Raw genomic sequence first — 19,144 nt, forward strand, 5'->3', positions numbered from 1 at the left:
AGCATGCACCCTTGTGAGGCCCCTGTGTTGAGGATCAGCGAAGTGGAGGTGTTGTTTCCTACCTTTACCACCTGGGGGCGGACCGTCAGGAAGTCAAGGACCCAGTTGCACAGGGCGGAGTTCAGACCCAAGGCCCCAAGCATAATGATGAGCTAGGAGGGTACTATAGTGTTGAGTGCTGAGCTATAGTCAATGAACAGCATTCTTACATAGGTATTCCTGTTGTCCAGATGGGATAGGGAAGTGTGCAGTGTGATGGCAATTGCATCATCTGGATCTATTGGGGCGGTAAGCAAATTGAAGTGGGTCTAGGGTGTTAGGTAAGGTGGAGGTGATATGATCCTTAACTATCCTCTTAAAGTACTTCATGATGACAGAAGTGAGTGCTATGGTCATTTAGTTCAGTTACCTTTGCTTTCTTGGGTACAAGAACAATGGTGGACAACTTGAAGCAAGTGTGGACAGCAGACTGGGATAGGGAGAGATTGAATATGTCCATAAACACTTCAGCCAGCTCTGCGCATGCTTTGAGGATGCGGCTAGGGATGCCGTCTGGGCCAGCAGCCTTGCAAGGGTTAACACGATTAAATGTCTTATTCACGTCGGCAATGGAGAACGAGAGCCCACAGTCCTTGGTAGCGGGCTGCGTCGGTGGCACTGTGTTATCCTCAAAGCGGGCGAAGAAGGTGTTTAGCTTGTCCAGAAGCAAGATGTCGGTGTCTGCAACGTGGCTGGTTTTCCCATTGTAATCCGTGATTGTCTGTAGACCCTGCCTCATACATCTCGTGTCTGAACAGTTGAATTGCGACTCCACTTTGTCTCTGTACTGACATTTTGCCTGTTTGATTGCCTTACGGAGGGAATAACTACACTGTATTCGGCCATATTCCCAGTCACCTTGCCACGGTTAAATGTGGTGGTTCGTGCTTTCAGTTTTGCCTGAATGCTGACATCTATCCACTGTTTCGGGTAGGTTTTTATAGTCACATTGGGTACAACATCTCCTATACACTTCCTGATGAACTCAGTCACCGTATCTGTGTATTCGTCAATCTTATTTTCAGAGGCTACCCAGAATATATCACAGTCCGTGTGATCAAAACAATCTTGAAGCATGGATTCCGATTGGTCAAACCAGCATTGAATAGACCTTAGCATGGGTACTTATCTGTTTGAGTGTCTTCCTATAGGAAGAGAGGAGCAAAATGGATGTCACGATCGTCGTAGTGAGGAGACCAAGGCACAGCGTGAGAGAAATACATTCTTCTTTTTAATAACGAAGAACACTTAACAAACAATACAAAATAACAAAACGAACATGACCGCTATAATACTGAGTGCAAACATGCAACATCACATAGACAATTACCCACAATAGCCTAATGCCTATGGCTGCCTTAAATATGGCTCCCAATCAGAGACAACAATAAACAGCTGTCTCTGATTGAGAACCAAACCAGGCAACCATAGACTTTCCTAAACATCTMTACTGAACACAACCCCATACACTCAACAAAACCCYCTATACAATACAACCACCCAAGACGAGACAAATACACACAAACATCCCCCCCTGTCACACCCTGACCTAACTAAAATAATACAGAAAACAAAGATAACTAAGGCCAGGGCGTGACAATGGAGTCGTGATCAGATTTGCCGATATGTGGTTTCCAGTTTGCATAAAGTCCAGTGTAGTTCTTTGAGGGCCGTCGTGGTATCAGCTTGAGGGGGAATATACACGGCTGTGACTACACCGAAGAGAATTCTCTTGGGAGGTAAAAAGGTCAGTATTCTAGGTCGGGTGAACAAAAGGACTTGAGTTTCTGTATGTTATTACAATCACACCATGAGTAGTTAATAATGAAACATCCCTGCTTTTCGTCTTCCCGGAGAGTTCTTTATTCCTTGTCTGCACGATGTACTGAGAACCCAGTTAGTTGTATGGACGGGTACAGTATATCCCGAGAGAGCCATGTTTCCATGAAACTGAGTATGTTACAATCCCTGATGTCTCTCTGGAAAGAGAGCCTCACCCTGCGCTCGTCTACTTTATTATCCAGAGACTGAACATTAGCGAGTAATATACTCGGAAGCGGTGGATGTTATGCATGCCTCCTGAGTCAGACAAGAAGTCCACTCCGAATACCTCTTCTCTGCCGGCGGTGATTTGAAGCAGCCTCTGGAATAAGTTCAATTGCCCTGGGGGCTGCGAACAAAGGATCCAATTTGGGAAAGTTGTATTCCTGGTCGTAATGCTGGTGAGTTACCACTGCTCTGATATCCAAAAGTTATTTCCGTCGGTATGTAACAACACCAAAACAATTCTGGGCTAATAATGTAAGAAATAACACACACAAAAAAAAAATACTGCAAAGTTGCTTAGTAGCTAGAAGCAGAGCTGCCATGTCTGTCAGCGTCATCTTACTTCATACACTGTACATTATATGTTGTCATGTATGTAGTGATCTCTAGATGCTAGTTCAGGAGGTTGTAGGCCTGTCATCATCTGTTCCATGTGCCTGCGCAGTCTCTGTAGCTTAGCTTGGTGCTCCTCTCTCAAGGACCTACTCATTGCAGTCAGAGCAGACACCTTCTCCCTCTGCTGCACACGGCACTCACTCTCCAGGTCCTGCACACTCTGACAGAGCAGGGAGACAGGAATGACATACTGTATCTATTCTTCACCCGTTTCCTTTAATTCATGGTAATTAAGTTAAATCTGATGGTTTGTTGGTGACCAGTGATCTTGGTTCTGCTTACTGTAGTTCCACCACTTTGTTTTGAAGAGCCAGGGCTTTCCTCTTCTCTCTCACTCTCTCCAGAGCATCCCGGCCTTGCTCCTCCAGTATCCCACACTGCACCTGTAAAGCCTCTTCTTTCTCTACCTCTATGGTGCTGTGTAAGGTAGAAAACAGATACGGTGTTATCCAATTTGTTTAGGTTTTAGAATACATTTAATCTGACATAGAATAGGAGACACAGGGAGTAGAAATGTATACCAACTGCTGATCCTCAGCATACAGCTCCTCCTCTCGCATTGCCATAACCCCCTTCTGGTCATTAAGATTCTCCCTCAGCTTCCTTCCTTCCCTCCTCCTCCGTTATCTGCAAAGGAAACTGTGAGACTGACCCGGGACTCTCTGTTTCAGAGGTTGGGTTAAAGACACATTTCAGTTGTACAACTGACTAGGTATCCCCCTTTCCTTTCCCCTTTACTTTTAGAGGACAGGACATCCTGAGATACTGACCTGGATGCAGCTCTGTGTGGACTCAATCTGCTGTGTGTGAGAGATGGCTTGTTTTCTGAAAGCAACTGTTTTCTTTTCCTCAGCTTGCCTATGAGCCTGGACACACACCAGCAAGAAAAACATCAGTGTTTGAATCTGATAGAACACACAAAGGAAATACGGGGATCTTTGCGAATTTTCAATAAACCCAGTTGCCGGAGCCTCTCACCTGCTGGATGTGTTCCTCGTGAGTTAGGGAAAGGGGATACCTAGTAAGTTGTACCACTGAATGCATTCCACATTTAACCCAAACCCTCTGAATCAGAGAGGTGCGGGGGGGCTGCCATAATCGACATCCACGTCTTCGGCACCCGGGGAACAGTAGGTTAACTGCCTTGCTCAGGGGCAGAACGACTGATTTTTTCCTTGTCAGCTCGGGGATTCAATCCAGCAACTTTCGGTTACTGGCCCAATGCTCTAACCACTAGGCTACCTAAAGCAAACTCTTCCTTCAACTTCTTCAGCTCTCGATGCTAAAGGAGACAAACAAAACCACCCCTTACATATTGCACACACACATTTAACTACATAAGCTCTCACACTATCATGCACACAGTGAGTTACACACATTTATACGCACAGTTAAACAGACTCATCCATAGACACTGTGTTCTAGAGGCTACCCAGCCCACCAACCATCTGTGTGAGTGCCTGCTCCTGGGTGTCTCTCAGGAAGATGCTGTGCTGCTCCCTTAGGTTGTGGAACTCCCTCTGCAGCCCATCTGACTTCAAGGCACTCCTCTCGTCCTGGAAAGCCAACAGCTGTAGCTCCTTCTGGGCTGCTATCCTCTCCAGAGACCCCACACTGCTCTCATTCACCCACAGCTCTTTCTTCAGCTCACACACATGCACCTCCACTGCCTGAGAGACAGAGTGAGATTTTGAAACAAATATTGAGGTGTGGTGAAAGCCTAGGTAGATGGTACCTCTTCATGCTCCTGTTTCTGCCTGTGTTTCTCCTTCAGACCTTCAAACCTGTCCCTCAGTGACCTCTCCCCTCAGTCACAGACTGGAGCACCTCACAAGCCTCGTCCAACTTCTGCTACATACACACATAAGCAAACAGATGGAGAGAAACAATTTCAAACACATTCAAAGCGGTGACTATCACTTTAAATTATGTTCTGAGCACCAGTCTAACACTGTACTTCTTGCATCGAGTCCAGCTTGAGTGTAGAGTGCTGCTGCTCAGAAAACAGCTCTGTTTTGGCACTGTCCAGCTGTCTGTCCAACTCCACTCTCTCAAGGACAGACATACTGACACTGGTCACTCTCTGAGACTGTGGGGGAGAAGGGAAGGGAGGGGAGATAGGGGATTAAATATTGTAATAATCAAATCATTAAATTGTAATAGAACTGGGAAAAGTGCCATGCGGGCTAGAAAAATTGTTACCCTGGTCCCATCTGTCAAGGATGTTCTGTGTTTACATAGAGCAGCCAGCTCCTCCTCCAGATCCCTGACCTCCTGCAGACACGAGTCCCTCTGCCTCTGCAGCCGAGAACTAGAACACACTCAATAAATCACTGAATTCAGCCTAATAGTATAGACAATATAGATATATAGAATACAGTAGGTGTAAAGTACAGTAGGGAAACAGTATAAGCTGTCCCTAAGATGATTGTTTGGACATACTGTATCCTTTATCTCTGATTCTAGGTTCTTCTAGATATGCAGTAGTAGGGCAGTAACAGGGTTGAGTATGTGTGTACCTGGTGCTTTCTGCCTCTGCTTTGATGTCTCTTAGGCTGACCTCCAGACACCTCCCCTCCATCTGCTGCAGCACGACATGTCGGGACACAGAACACAGCGCATCTTATCGTTAGCTGGTGTCAGGGATACACAGGGGACAGTTCAGTCTCACACAGCTGAGCTCTCCTCAACCTCCCCACAGTCCTACAACACAAAGACGAATACACACTGTGACGACCCTCCCACTCTGTCTGCCGAATTATTTCTCTCTGCTCTTGTTTTCCTTAATAGAATATCAGTGGGCGGAGCTGGGAGGGTCGTCAGCGAAATGGGACACACCTGGGCTCGGGTGTGTCCCGGGGATAAATATACCTTTCCCCCATACATCGAGGAGACTGTCTCCACGCAGACACACTGTTGTTTTTTGTTGTGGCATTTTGGGACTTTGGGACTTTGTGTTTGTTCAGGCACCTCTCCACCCCTCATTATGACCATGTATGTACACATCCACCCACTTCCACTACCGACTACAAACACCATTGTTACTTGTACATAGTTTCCTTTATTTAATAAATATATTTGTATTTCTTTATCTCCGTGTTGTCTCCCTCTTTGTTACGGGCTACAAGCCGGTTCGTAACAACACATACGACACAAAAGAACACACAAAACACAAACACGATGAGCAAGATTCATGGATGCCATTAAAAGTAAGATGTTCCATTTACAAAATGCCCCACACACATAGATGAGCAGAGTGAAAATCTCACCTGTCTGAGAGTAGCCAGCTCCTCCATCTTCAGCCAGTCTGACCTCACCTGCCCCAGGCAACACCCAGGTCTCTGCTGTGTGGAATCAAGGGTTTGAGAGAGAGAGCATCAGGAGGCCTGTGATTGCACATCTATATTGGAGAATAACTACCCATTAGGAGTGAACAACAGTTAACAAGCATAAGATTCAATGGACATGACCCCACACTATTTTACACAGGAGTTATCTTTGGTGAATGTGTAATCTGTTCAATCTTTGGTTAATGCCTAGTTAAATAAAGGTTCAATAAAAAAACTATTACAAAAAATCTCTCACCACACACATCCCTCTGTGGCCTTGTTAGTGCTGCATCCCCTCCTCCAGCGGACACACACCTCATCCGAGTCCTCATCATCCTCATTCACAAAGAGCACATACAGTACCTGCTGACAGATCCAATACAGATATGAAACAAGAGGTGGCTAGTGGTCAGAGACTATATTGGAGACACAGTATGTCACTTAAATCTGATTCAGTGAAGGCTACCTAGGAGTGTCTCTTCTGCTATGGCATGCTTTACGGAGGAGTAGACTTCCACAGGTCACATCTCCCTGGCTAGCTCTCAGCGCTTCACAAGCACAGAACAAACAAAGAAATAACATTTACTTTCACATTGGGTTATAGTTAGTGGCATATTATTTTATAATCAGATGGTCACGCCTGGACCTTGGCTCCTGTGTGGGTGTGTCATAGTCACTCTGGTTAGTGTAGAGGCCATGTTCATGTGCCTGACAGACTGAATGGCATCTTATGGTGACGTAAAACAAATGTTTATGTGAACTTTTAATTTTCCTTCTACATGTTGGTTGAATCCCCTTGCTCCTGCCTCTCACCTGGCCTGCTGTGGATGTGTTGCTGGACCTTATCTGTGCGGACAGGTCACTGTCAATAGTCAGTGTCAAAACTCCAGGCACTCCTGGAGGAGACAGGAAGAGGCTGCAGTTACCGTTAGTGATGAATTCATTATTTAGCTTAAAGAATATCCTGGGTGTCTGGTAAATGACTAAATGTAAATATAACTGTAACCATGTAAATTCATAGGGTAGATTGTATGAGCTAAACGAGTAGAGTACCTGCCAGGTATCTGGTGGTGGTTCTAGAAGCGTGGAACTGGAACAGGCCTCAGTGAGAACCCCTATTCCAACATTGCTGTTGCTGGAAGGACCAGGGACTGACACTGAACTCTGACACTAGACCCACTGCAGGAGGATTTCACCCCTCTCACCTGTGGCTGGTATAACACAAAGGACTGTGAGCATGATTATATTGACAGCTGTGTATCACCCCCTGGTGGAGTCACTAGATACTGAAGTGTCTGCTGTACTTTCAGCCTCTTCCTGTCTATAGGGCTGTCCCAGGCTGGTATTCCTGTCTCTGGCCAGTCTTTGTATAGTCCTGTCTGACAGCCCCACCACCACCATCTCAGTGCAAAGTCCTTGGTGCAGACACTGTCTAAAGGGGGGCACAGCTCTACTGCTAACCCTCCTCCTCCACAGGCATCAACCCCCAACAGCCTCTCCAGCGACACTGCTCCCTACACCCTCCTCTTCATCTTTCATCACTTCCACTGTCCTCTGCTCCTCTTCCTCCCGATCGGCGGGTTCCACCTGGCCTCCTGAGCTCTTCTCTGAGGGGAGAGATGAGACTAAACCAAGGTCCAGGTCAGAGGAGGGGAGATGCTTGGCCAGATGGCTACAGTCAGGAGGGTAAGGGTAAAGGAGTCTCTGTAAACGACAGTGAGTTCTAATATCCAGTGGTCCTTTTTCGGAGGGTTCTCTCCTTAATGGTAACACTGTGGAGTTGGTAACACTGTGGAGTTGGTAATGGTAACACTGTGGAGTTGGTTAATGGGTCAGCGGTCAAACGACCTCCACTCATCACTGTCAAAAGCTCCCTGAAACACTTCAGCGAGCAGGCCTTTCTAATCGACCTGGCCCGGGTCTCCTGGAAGGATATTGACCTCATCCCGTCAGTAGAGGATGCCTGTTATTATTTTTTTTAAATGCCTTCCTCACCATCTTAAATAAGCATGCCCCATTCAAGAAATGTAGAACCAGGAACAGATATAGCCCTTGGTTCTCTCCAGACCTGACTGCCCTTAACCAACACAAAAACATCCTACGGCGTTCTGCATTAGCATCGAGCAGCCCCCGTGATATGCAACTTTTCAGGGAAGTTAGAAAAGCCAAGGCTAGCTTTTTCAAGCAGAAATTTGCTTCCTGCAACACAAACTCAAAAAAGTTCTGGGACACTGTAAAGTCCATGGAGAATAAGAACACCTCCTCCCAGCTGCCCACTGCACTGAGGATAGGAAACTCTGTCACCACCGATAAATCCACTATAATTGAGAATTTCAATAAGCATTTTTCTACGGCTGGCCATGCTTTCCACCTRGCTACCCCTACCCCGGTCAACAGCACTGCACCCCCCACAGCAACTCGCCCAAGCCTTCCCCATTTCTCCTTCTCCCAAATCCAGTCACCTGATGTTCTGAAAGAGCTGAAAAATCTGGACCCCTACAAATCAGCCGGGCTAGACAATCTGGACCCTTTCTTTCTAAAATGATCTACCGAAATTGTTGCAACCCCTATTACTAGCCTGTTCAACTTCTCTTTCGTGTCGTCTGAGATTCCCAAAGATTGGAAAGCAGCTGCAAACTGCTACAGACCGCAAACTGCTACAGACCTAAAGCAGCTGCAAACTGCTACAGACCGCAAACTGCTACAGACCTATATCTATCGTACTCTGCCTTTCTAAGGTCTTCGAAAGCCAAGACAACAAACAGATTACCGACCATTTCGAATCCCACCGCACCTTCTCCGCTATGCAATCTGGTTTCAGAGCTGGTCATGGGTGCACCTCAGCCACGCTCAAGGTCCTAAACGATATCTTAACCACCATCGATAAGAAACAATACTGTGCAGCCGTATTCATTGACCTGGCCAAGGCTTTCGACTCTGTCAATCACCACATCCTCATCGGCAGACTCGATAGCCTTGGTTTCTCAAATGATTGCTTCGCCTGGTTCACCAACTACTTCTCTGATAGAGTTCAGTGTGTCAAATCGGAGGGCCTGTTGTCCGGGCCTCTGGCAGTCTCTATGGGGGTGCCACAGGGTTCAATTCTTGGGCCGACTCTCTTCTCTGTATACATCAATGATGTCGCTCTTGCTGCTGGCGAGTCTCTGATCCACCTCTACGCAGACAACACCCTTCTGTATACTTCTGTATACTAATGAACGTGTAAAAATGACCATAACAAGCGTTCAAATAACCTGTAAACACACACTGGACAAGTGTAATGAACATGTGTAAAAATGACCATAACAAGCATTCTAATCACCTGTAAACACACACTCGACAAGTGTAATGAACATGTGTAAAAATGACCATAACAAGCATTCTAATCACCTGTAAACACACACTGGACAAGTGTAATGAACACGTGTAAAAATGACCATAACAAGCATTCTACGCACCTGTAAACACACTGGACAAGTGTAATGAACACGTGTAAAAATGACCATAACAAGCATTCTAATCACCTGTAAATGCACACTGGACAAGTGTAATGAACACGTGTAAAAATGACCATAACAAGCGTTCAAATCACCTGTAAACACACAATTGACAAGTGAAAAAAACACATGTAAAGAAAATGACATTTGACAAGTGTTAAGACCTGTCCCGGGTAAGACAATTTGAACCTTTTGGCTTTCCATATTCCCCCACTAGTTACTAGTGATAACAGGGAAAGGGGGATACCTAGTCAGTTGTACAACTGAATGCCTTCAACTGAAATGTGTCTTCCTCATTTAACCCAACTCCACTGAATCAGAGATGCGGGGGGCTGCCATAATCGACATCCACTTCTTCAGCACCCGGGGAACAGTGGGTTAACTGCCTTGCTTAGGGGCAGAACGACAGATTTTTTACCTTGTCAGCTCGGGAATTTGATCCAGCAACCTTTCAGTTACAGGCCCAACGCTCTAACCACTAGGCTACCTGCTGCCCTATAGCGGGAGTCAGAGAGCCACTGCTCTGCAACAGACCTCATGTGAACTTTACATTCTTTGATTCCGCTGCTATCATAACTTTTTCCAGCCACATGATTATTATTGCTAAGTTTATGTAAACCTCCATTAATATCCGTACTATTGGCCAACGTGCAATCATTGGAAAATAAACTGGACAATCTTTGATTAAGACTATCCTACCAACGGGACATTAAAAACTGTAATATCTTATGTTTCACTTTTTCACTACACAGCCGGTAGTCCATGTCGTAAAACAGAAGCAGCATATTTTGTTTCCTCTGAACGTGGCGGAACGACGACACGAATAATATGGAGCTGGCTGGGTTTTCCGTCCATTGGCAGGACAGAGCAGCAACGTCTGGTAAGACGAGGGGCGGGGGTGTGTGTCTATTTGTCAATAACAGAACCAAGAGAGTTCTCATCTATATCTTTTGTAGCTGTCTATTTAACACCACAACCCGATGCTGGCACTAAGACCGCACTCAACGAGCTGTATAAGGCCATAAGCAAACAGGAAAATGCTCATCCAGAAGCGGTGCTCCTAGTGGTCGGGGACTTTATTGCAGGCAAACTTTACCTTATTTCTATCAGCATGTCACATGTGCAACCAGAGGAAAAACAAACTCTAAACCACCTTTACTCCACACACCAAGACACATGCAAAGCTCTCCCTCACCCTCCATTTGGCAAATCTGACCATAATTATATCCTCCTGATTCCTGCTTACAAGCAAAACCTAAAGCAGGAAGTACCAGTGACTCGCTCAATAGGGAAATTGTCAGATGATGCACGTGCTACGCTACAGGACTGTTTTGCTAGCACAGACTGGAATATGTTCCGGGATTCATCCAATGTCATTGAGGAGTATACCAGCTCAGTCACCGGTGTTGGGGTTTGTTCCTTGTTCCTTGTCAATCATTTGCTTATTGGTGAAATTAGCATTCAGACAATATCTTTAAGTAAATCAATCATTCATTAATGCAATTGCAGACAGAAGTTGACAACGGCAACATAGCACGCATGTTTCCGAGTAAGTTCTGCCAAATAGGAAAGGGTCCAAGTTGCTTTATTATGCTTGCAGTCAACCCCTAGTTATGTCACTGCCCACGTCAACACCATCTACTCATGAGACCAAGCCCATGCACACACAGCTATACAAACAATAGTTCCAGTGTTATATAAAGGCTCAGCAGTAATTGTCCACTCCCTAAGTTGATTTATAGTGGTATGTCTCTTTCACTCCCTGCAGGGTTCTGTGTCTATGCATCTCTTTTAGCCTTGAGGCGCTTTCTCACAGACATCCTGTTTTGACTGCAATAACTCACACATCTCTCAGACCGTTTCTTTATAAGAGGCAGACGACAAAATAACAGTGGAACAATATTAAACCTTATAATGAATATATATATTGTTAATCTGTAGTCTAGGACCCTATACATGTAGTGGGGGAGGGGTCTTATAGCCCTTCCCCTTCTATTAATACAACATAAGCATAATCAATTATTATAATACATCAAACATTTGGTGCAGCCCCTATCATGACCCCAAGGTGAACCCCGTCACCGGCTTCATCAATAAGTGCATCGACGTCATTGTCCCCACAATGACCGTACGTGCATATCCCAACCAGAAGCCATGGACTACAGGCAAGAAGGACTAAGATTGAATCCTACTACACTGGCTCTGATGCTCGTCGGATGTGGCAGAGCTTGCAAACTATTACAGACTACAAAGGGAAACCTAGATGCAAGCTGCCCAGTGACGCAAGCCTACCAGATGAGCTAAATTCCTTCTATGCTCGTTTCGAGGCAACCAACACTGAAGCATGCATGAGAGCACCAGCTGTTCAGGACGACTGTGTGATCCCACTCTCTGTAGCCCATGTGAGCAAGACCTTAAAAAAAGGTCAACATTCACAAAGCTGAGGGACCAGACGGATTATGAGGACGTGTACTCAAAGCATGCGCGGACCAAATGACAAGTGTCTTCACTGACATTTTCAACCTCTTCCTGACTGAGTCTGTAATCCTACATGTTTCAAGCAGACCACCATAGTCCCTGTGCCCAAGAAAGCGAAGGTAATCTGCCTTAATATTTACCGCCCTGTAGCACTCATATCGGTAGCCATGAAGTGCTTTGAAAGGCTGGTCATGGGTTAAATCAACACCATCATCCCGGAAACCCTAGACCCACTCCAATTTGCATACTGCCCCAACAGATCCACAGATGACGCAATATCAATCGCACTCCACACGGTCCTTTCCCACCTAGAAAAAAGGAACACCTATGTGAAAATGCTGTTCATTTACTACAGCTCAGCGTTCAACACCATAGTGCCTACAAAGCTCATCACTAAGCTAAGGACCCTGGGACTAAACACCTCCCTCTGCAACTGGATCCTGGACTTCATGACGGACCGCCGTTGGTAAGGGTAGGCAACAACACATCTGCCACGCTGATCCTCAACACTGGGGCCCCTCAGGGGTGCGTGCTTAGTTCCCTCCTGTACTCCCTGTTCACCAACGATTGCGTGGCCAAACACGACTCCAACACCATCATTAAGTTTGCTGATGACACAATAGTGTTAGGCCTGATCACCGACAACAACGAGACAGCCTATAGGGAGGAGGTTAGAGACCTGGCAATGTGTTGCCAGGACAACAACCTTTCCCTTAATATGAGCAGGACAAAGGAGCTGATCGTGGACTACATGAAAAGGTGGGCCGAACAGGGCCCCATTAACATCAACAGGGATGTAGCCATCCAGGACCTATATACTAGGCGGTGTCAGAGGAAGGCCCAAAAAATGGTGAAATACTCCAGTACTCCAGTCACACAGTCATAGACTGTTCTCTCTCCTATCGCACGGCAAGCAGTACCGGAGCGCCAAGTCTAGGACCAAAAGGCTCCTTAACAGCTTCTACCCCCAAGCCATAAGACTGCTGAACAATGAATCAAATGGCCACCCAGACTGTCTACATTGACACACCCTCACCCCCCTTTGTTTTTACACTGCTGCTACTCGCTGTATATTATCTATGCATAGTCACTTTACCCTCACCAACATGTACAAATTACCTCGACTAACCTGTACCCCCGCACACTGACTCGGTACCGGTACCCCCTGTATATAGCCTCGTTATTATTTTATTGTGTTCTTTTATTTATTTTTCTCATTTATTTAGTAAATATTTTCTTAAGTCTATTTACTGAACTGCATTGTTGGTTAAGGGTAAGGTCTAAACCTGTTGTATTCTGCACACATTTGATTTTGATTTCATAATGTCTTCTTGGCATGTCTCTAATGTAAGACTAGACTGGTGATTGTGTGTTGCAACCCTCACCTTCAATTTCTCATGTCTCTTCTACCCACATTTTCTAAAATCAAATTCTCATTAGTGTTCACCTTTGCAAAAAATACACCTACTCCCCACATCTTAAGCTCAAAATGAGTAGAAGGCCACACACAGATCAATTTGAACAGACACACATCCAGTTTCAACAGAAACAACTTTATCATCTCCTTTTTGTCATTGTGTCTTTCCTTTAAAGACAATGTCACATGTGTAGAAATGAAGGGAGAATTAACACAATTTAAGAAGAACACCAATCCCAATTGGAAACACTGGAGTTACACCTGAACACAGGGGCATATGTGTCCGTGTGTCGAATATATGTGTGTGAGAGTGGGGTTGAAGGCAGGACCCCTGCTCACGTCTGTCCTTCCACCCACCCCTTCAGTACCAGGCATCAAGTGATTTAGGTCACACAAGCTCTTAGTGTATTAGAACAAGGCCAAACAGCACAGCGTCCACAGACCAGCAGGGTTTAATTCAGATGAGGTATCTCCCGATCTTCATAACAATACTCCTGCCACAGAGCAGCACACAACAAAAGACACATGTACAGTATCAGTCAAAGGTTTGGACAAACCTACTCATTTTTCTTTATTTTTACTATTTTCTACATTGTTGAATAATAGTGAAGACATCAGAACTATGAAATAACACATATGGAATCCTGTAGTAACCAAAAAAGTGTTAAACAAATCAAAATATATTTTATATTTGAGATTCTTCAAAGTAGCCACCCTTTGCCTTGATGACAGCTTTGCACACTCTTGGCATTCTCTCAACCAGCTTCACCTGGAATTCTTTCCCAACAGTCTTGAAAGAGTTCCCACATATGCGGAGCACTTGTTGGCTGCTTTTCATTCACTCTGTGGTCCAACTCATCCCAAACCATCTCAATTGGGTTGAGGTTGGGTGATTGTGGAGGCCAGGTTATCTGATGCAGCACTCCATCACTCTCCTTCATGGTCAAATAGCCCTTACACAGCCTAGAGGTGTGTTGGGTCATTGTCCTTTTGAAAAACAAATGATAGTCCAAACCAGATGGGATGGCATATCGCTGCAGAATGCTGTGGTAGCCATGCTGGTTAAGTGTGCTTTGAATTCGAAATAAATCACAGACAGTGTCTCATCTGAATAGTTGATGTTGAGATGTGTCTATAACTTGAACTCTGTGAAGCATTTATTTGGGCTGCAATTTCTGAGGCTGGTAACACTAATGAACTTAACTTTTAATAAATTAAAATAATTTAATTGAAATGCATTCCAGGTGACTACCTCATGAAGCTGGTTGAGAGCATGCAAAGAGTGTGCAAAGCTGTCATCAAGGCAAAAGGGTGGCTACTTTGAAGAATCTCAAATATAAAATAGATTTGGATTTGTTTAACACATTTTTGGTTACTACATGATTCCATATGTGTTATTTCATAGTTTTATTCTACAATGTAGAATAATAAAAGTTAAGAAAAACCCTTGAATGAGTAGGTGTGTCCAAACTATTGACTGGTACTGTACATCTTAGATACACACACATCTTATTGCGCATACATACAAATACAGTCTGTAAATGAAAGACAAAAAATACAACAAAAACAAAGCATTGATATTAAAGCTAAATCAAACCATTATGGATTATGTGTTGTTGGGTGAGAAGAAGAAAAAAATGAAGTGTCTTTCATTAGAAAGGCGGGCAAATAGTATTTAGGCTTCAGTACCATCTGCACTGACACTTCAGTTGTTCTGTTTTTCCTTTCTGCACAGAGCAGAGATTACAATCTTTTTTAACCCAATTTTTTATTATTTTTACTTTTTTATTTAACCTTTTATTTAACTAGACAAGTCAGTTAAAAACAAATTCTTATTTACAATGACGGTCTTCCGGGGAACAGTGGGTTAACTGCCTTGTTCAGGGGCAGAACGACAGATTTTTACATTGTCAGCTCAGGGATTCGATCCAGCAACTTTTCAGTTACTGTCCCAACGCTCTAACCACTAGGCTACCTGCCATGAATGAATAAGTCATCTAATCAGTCTCTTACACGTGCTGGCTATCAACACACACCCACCCATTTTTGAGATCACGTCATTTGGATATTCAAAATAAATAGATTAAAATGTATAATGTGTTTATATTATCATTCAAAATATATGTATATTAATATATAAAAAACATGTTTCAAATCCAATATATTAAACTAAATCTATAAGGAGTTGATAATTGAGAAAAAAAGTAATACTTGACCTGCACATCCTATACTTTCTTCCCATTTCAATACTGTTTGTCACCCAGTAATACTGTACATGACGGTATAGTATTATCTATACAATGACACATTTACAATACAGCAAAACTAAAACCCCTTACTGGGATTGTGTCCAGTTTAGTTCATTCCAATGTGGGGAACCATGTCATCCATGTCACCATGTACCCCTTGATTTGTTCCACTAATAATGTACTGTTCTCGCCAATGTGGTCAGTACTTATACATGTGCTTGTCTGCATGTGTGTGTGTGTGTGTGTGTTATAGTTATGTGACTAATGTATGAGTGCCTGTGTGTCTGCTGAAAGGTAATGGGTACAAAGTGGATAGACTGGAACCAAACATAAATAGTGCAGAAAATGAAGGCTGTTGTTCAGGGGGTTAAAGAGAATAAGTGCCTGGACAGAATGTTCTTGTAACAACCACTAGTCACTAATTCTCTAACCCTTTTAGGCTTGATATTACAGGTTTCAGGTGGAGGAGGGTAGTTGAACTGAAAAACAGTTGGGAGCATGAAAAAAACATTTTAAAACGTATGCACTTACTACTCACTCTGTAAGTCGCTCTGGATAAGAGCGTCTGCTAAATTACGAAAATGTAATTGGGATAGAATTTCATTCAGCACTTGCTTGACAGTTTCTATACTGAACAAAAATATAAACGCAACACGTAACATTTTCAACGTTACAGTTCATATAAGGAAATCAGACAATTGAAATAAATTATTTCGGCACTAATCTATGGTTTTCACATGACTGGGCAGGGGCGCAACTATGGGTAAGCCTGGCAGGGTATAGGCCCACCCACTTGGGAGCCAGGCCCAGCCAATCAGAATGAGTTTTCCCCCCCAAAAATGGCTTTATTACAGACAGAAATACTCCTCAGTTTCATCAGCTGTCTGGGTGGCTTGTCTCAGATGATCCCTCAGGTAAAGAAGCCAGATGTGGAGGTTCTGGGCTGGCGTGGTCTGCGGTTGTGAGTCTGGTTGGACATACTGCCAAATTCTCTAAAACGAGGTTGAGGCGGCTTATGGTAGAGAAATTAACATTAAATCCTCTGGCAACAGTTCTGGTGGACATTCCTGCAGTCAGCATACCAATTGCATGCACGCTCAAAACTTGAGACATCTGTGGCATTGTGCTGTGAGACAAAACTGCACATTTTAGAGTGGCCTTTTATTGTCCCCAGAACAAGGTGCACCTGTGTAATGATCATGCTGTTTAATCAGCTTCTTGTTCTGTCACACCTATCAGGTGAATGGATTTACTTGGCAAAGGAGAAATTCTCACTAACAGAGATGTAAAACAAATTTGTGCACAACATTTTTGAGAAATATGCTTTTTGTGCGTTTGGAACATTTCTCCGCTCTTTTATTTCAGCTCATGAAACCAACACTTTACATGTTGCATTTATATTTTTGTTCAGTATAGTTTGCATGCTATGTTTATCACCATCACTCCCAGAAACCCCTCTAGCCCTCCAGCTCAATATGTTGGGTTGAGAATGGTATTCTGTGTGTCTTCCACTGTCCTCCAGAGCACATGCCAGATCCCTGTAACTGCCCTCAGAAACCTTAAGGGCCACATCAGAATGTGATTGTTTGTTTGTGAACTTTAAATCTAAACCAAGTAAACACTATGCCAGTATCACGAACTTTGTATAAAAATTATGTTCAGTGTGTAAGTCTCTTTTAATATAAAACATGAAATATGCAACCAAACTGTGGGCGCTAGTCAGAATCAACTTCTAACTGGCTGGATCAATTTGGATTAAAAGGTACATTTTACAGTACATTTTCATTAAAACTTCAGATTTCAACTATACACAACTTATTATTCAGATTATTATTATTATAACTCTTCGTTTTATAATCATATTATTGTCTTGGTATTATCTTGTTATCACAAAATATACACACAGAAGGCCAGACAGTGGGTACAATACTTCCAGCCCAAATTCTACATTCCTAACAGTAATTACAAAATAATCCTCTCCCCTAAGACATGAAGTGCACAAGTCAGGGGACTTTTCCCTTATTCAGTTCTTAAAGGCAAAAGACTGACAGTGTCTTCACCAGCTGATCCCAGATCAGCCTGTCCACAGCTCTTCGACTCTGTGATTCAGGACCAGGTTTAATCTCAGGTGAACCTGGATCAGTGCCTGGGAGTCAGTGTCCCCACTAGCGGCCCTCCTGGCTGCAGCTCACTGAACAGTGGTGTGCTATGGGAGGCCTGAGCAGCATGCCCTGTCTGTCTGTAGTAAGATTCCAAAATGCTGTCAGTAGCCACCATGGGCTTTCTTCAGCGCTATAGCAACATCAGACAGTTCTGTATAAATGCAACTACAGGTCCAGAGCAGACTGATCTGTCATGTAGGCTGTAGAACTATACACTGTGGTGTAGAATTCACACTCTGCCTAGATATTAATGTGTGGGATGATGGATTTGTTTTAGGGATGAGTAATTGGTGTGTAGGTTCTAGCTACAATACACTTTATATCCTGTAAATGACTCACTGCACAATATAAGTGTTATATGTGTTTCAATGGTAAAGCACCAAAGGACTGGGTGTGTGCAGTGCACAGGCTGAAGTCTCCTCAATGTCAACACAGATATGGATTAAGCTGTGGAAACCCACAGTGAAAAGTGCTCATTTACCTCCATAGATACAGCTTCAATTACCAGTGGAGTGAAAGTGGGACAGTGTTTGGATGGTAATATATCACAACATACCTAGTTTGTGTGAGGAAAGGTACTCAAGTTGTGTGGTTCTCTCTGAGCTAACTCAGTCTGAGAGCAACTACAGACAGGTTGTTTAATAATCAACTGTTTACATTATTATATTTGCCTAGTTAAATAAAGGTTAAATGTATTTAACTATCACAGTCCCTATAGCTGCTGCTAACAACAGAGGAAACATCCTTGGGACCATGTCACTCAACATCTAATATGGTTATACTGTATGTACAGTGCCGTGAAAAAGTTTTTGCCCCCTTTCTGATTTTCTCTATTTTTGCATATTTTTGATACAGAATGTTATCAGATCTTCAACCAAAACCTGAGCTTACAAATAACAAATTAATGCTTATTTTATTTATTTATTTAAAGTTACGCAACACCCAATTTGCCTGTGTGAAAAAGTAATTGCCCCCTTACACTCAATAACAGGTTGTGCCTCCTTTAGCTGCAATGACTGCAACCAAACACTTCCTGTAGTTGTCAATCAGTCTCTCATGTCGCTGTGGAGGAATTTTGGCCCAGTCTTGCATGCAGAGCTGCTTTAACTCAGCGACATTTGTGGGTTCTCAAGCTTGAACTGCTCATTTCAAGTCCTACCACAACATCTCAATTGAGATTAGGTCTGGACTTTGACTAGGTCATTCCAAAACATCAATTTTTATTTATTTAATTTTGTTTTGCTATTTTCATGTAGATTTGATTGTGTCTTTTGGATCATTCACTGTCTTGCTGCATGACATTCTTCTGTAGAATTCTCTGATACAGAGCAGAATTCATGGTTCCTTCTATTAAGGCAAGTCGATCAGGTCCTGAGGCAGCAAAGCATCCCCAAACTATCACACTACCACCACCATGCTTGACCGTTGGTATGAGGTTCTTGCTGTGGAATGCAGTGTTTGGTTTTCGCCAGGCATAATGGGACATATGTCGTGTCAAAAAGCACCTGATCATCAGGAATCTTCGAAGAAT

The 19,144-nt window shown here is 43.7% G+C and overlaps 1 protein-coding gene and 1 long non-coding RNA gene across 5 annotated transcripts in view; both read right to left on the reverse strand.

Annotated features, from left to right (window-relative positions):
• LOC111957647 (oxysterol-binding protein 2) overlaps positions 1–19,144 on the reverse strand; it is a 275,496-nt gene that overhangs the window by 233,258 nt on the left and 23,094 nt on the right. The window lies entirely within an intron of this gene.
• Positions 1,238–4,565, reverse strand: LOC111957661 (uncharacterized). 3 transcript variants are annotated; one of them, XR_011474750.1, is made up of 6 exons: positions 3,927–4,565; positions 3,460–3,763; positions 3,252–3,347; positions 3,007–3,108; positions 2,764–2,898; positions 1,239–2,641 (listed from the first exon to the last, which is right to left on the reverse strand). It is a non-coding gene; the product is annotated as an uncharacterized lncRNA (long non-coding RNA). The 3 variants fall into 3 exon arrangements; XR_011474749.1 differs by having other exon boundaries at positions 3,003–3,108; XR_002876429.2 differs by having other exon boundaries at positions 1,238–2,641; positions 2,764–3,108.

Source organism: Salvelinus sp. IW2-2015, linkage group LG33 (assembly GCF_002910315.2).
Source record: "Salvelinus sp. IW2-2015 linkage group LG33, ASM291031v2, whole genome shotgun sequence".
In the NCBI taxonomy this organism is placed as follows: Eukaryota; Metazoa; Chordata; class Actinopteri; order Salmoniformes; family Salmonidae; genus Salvelinus; species Salvelinus sp. IW2-2015.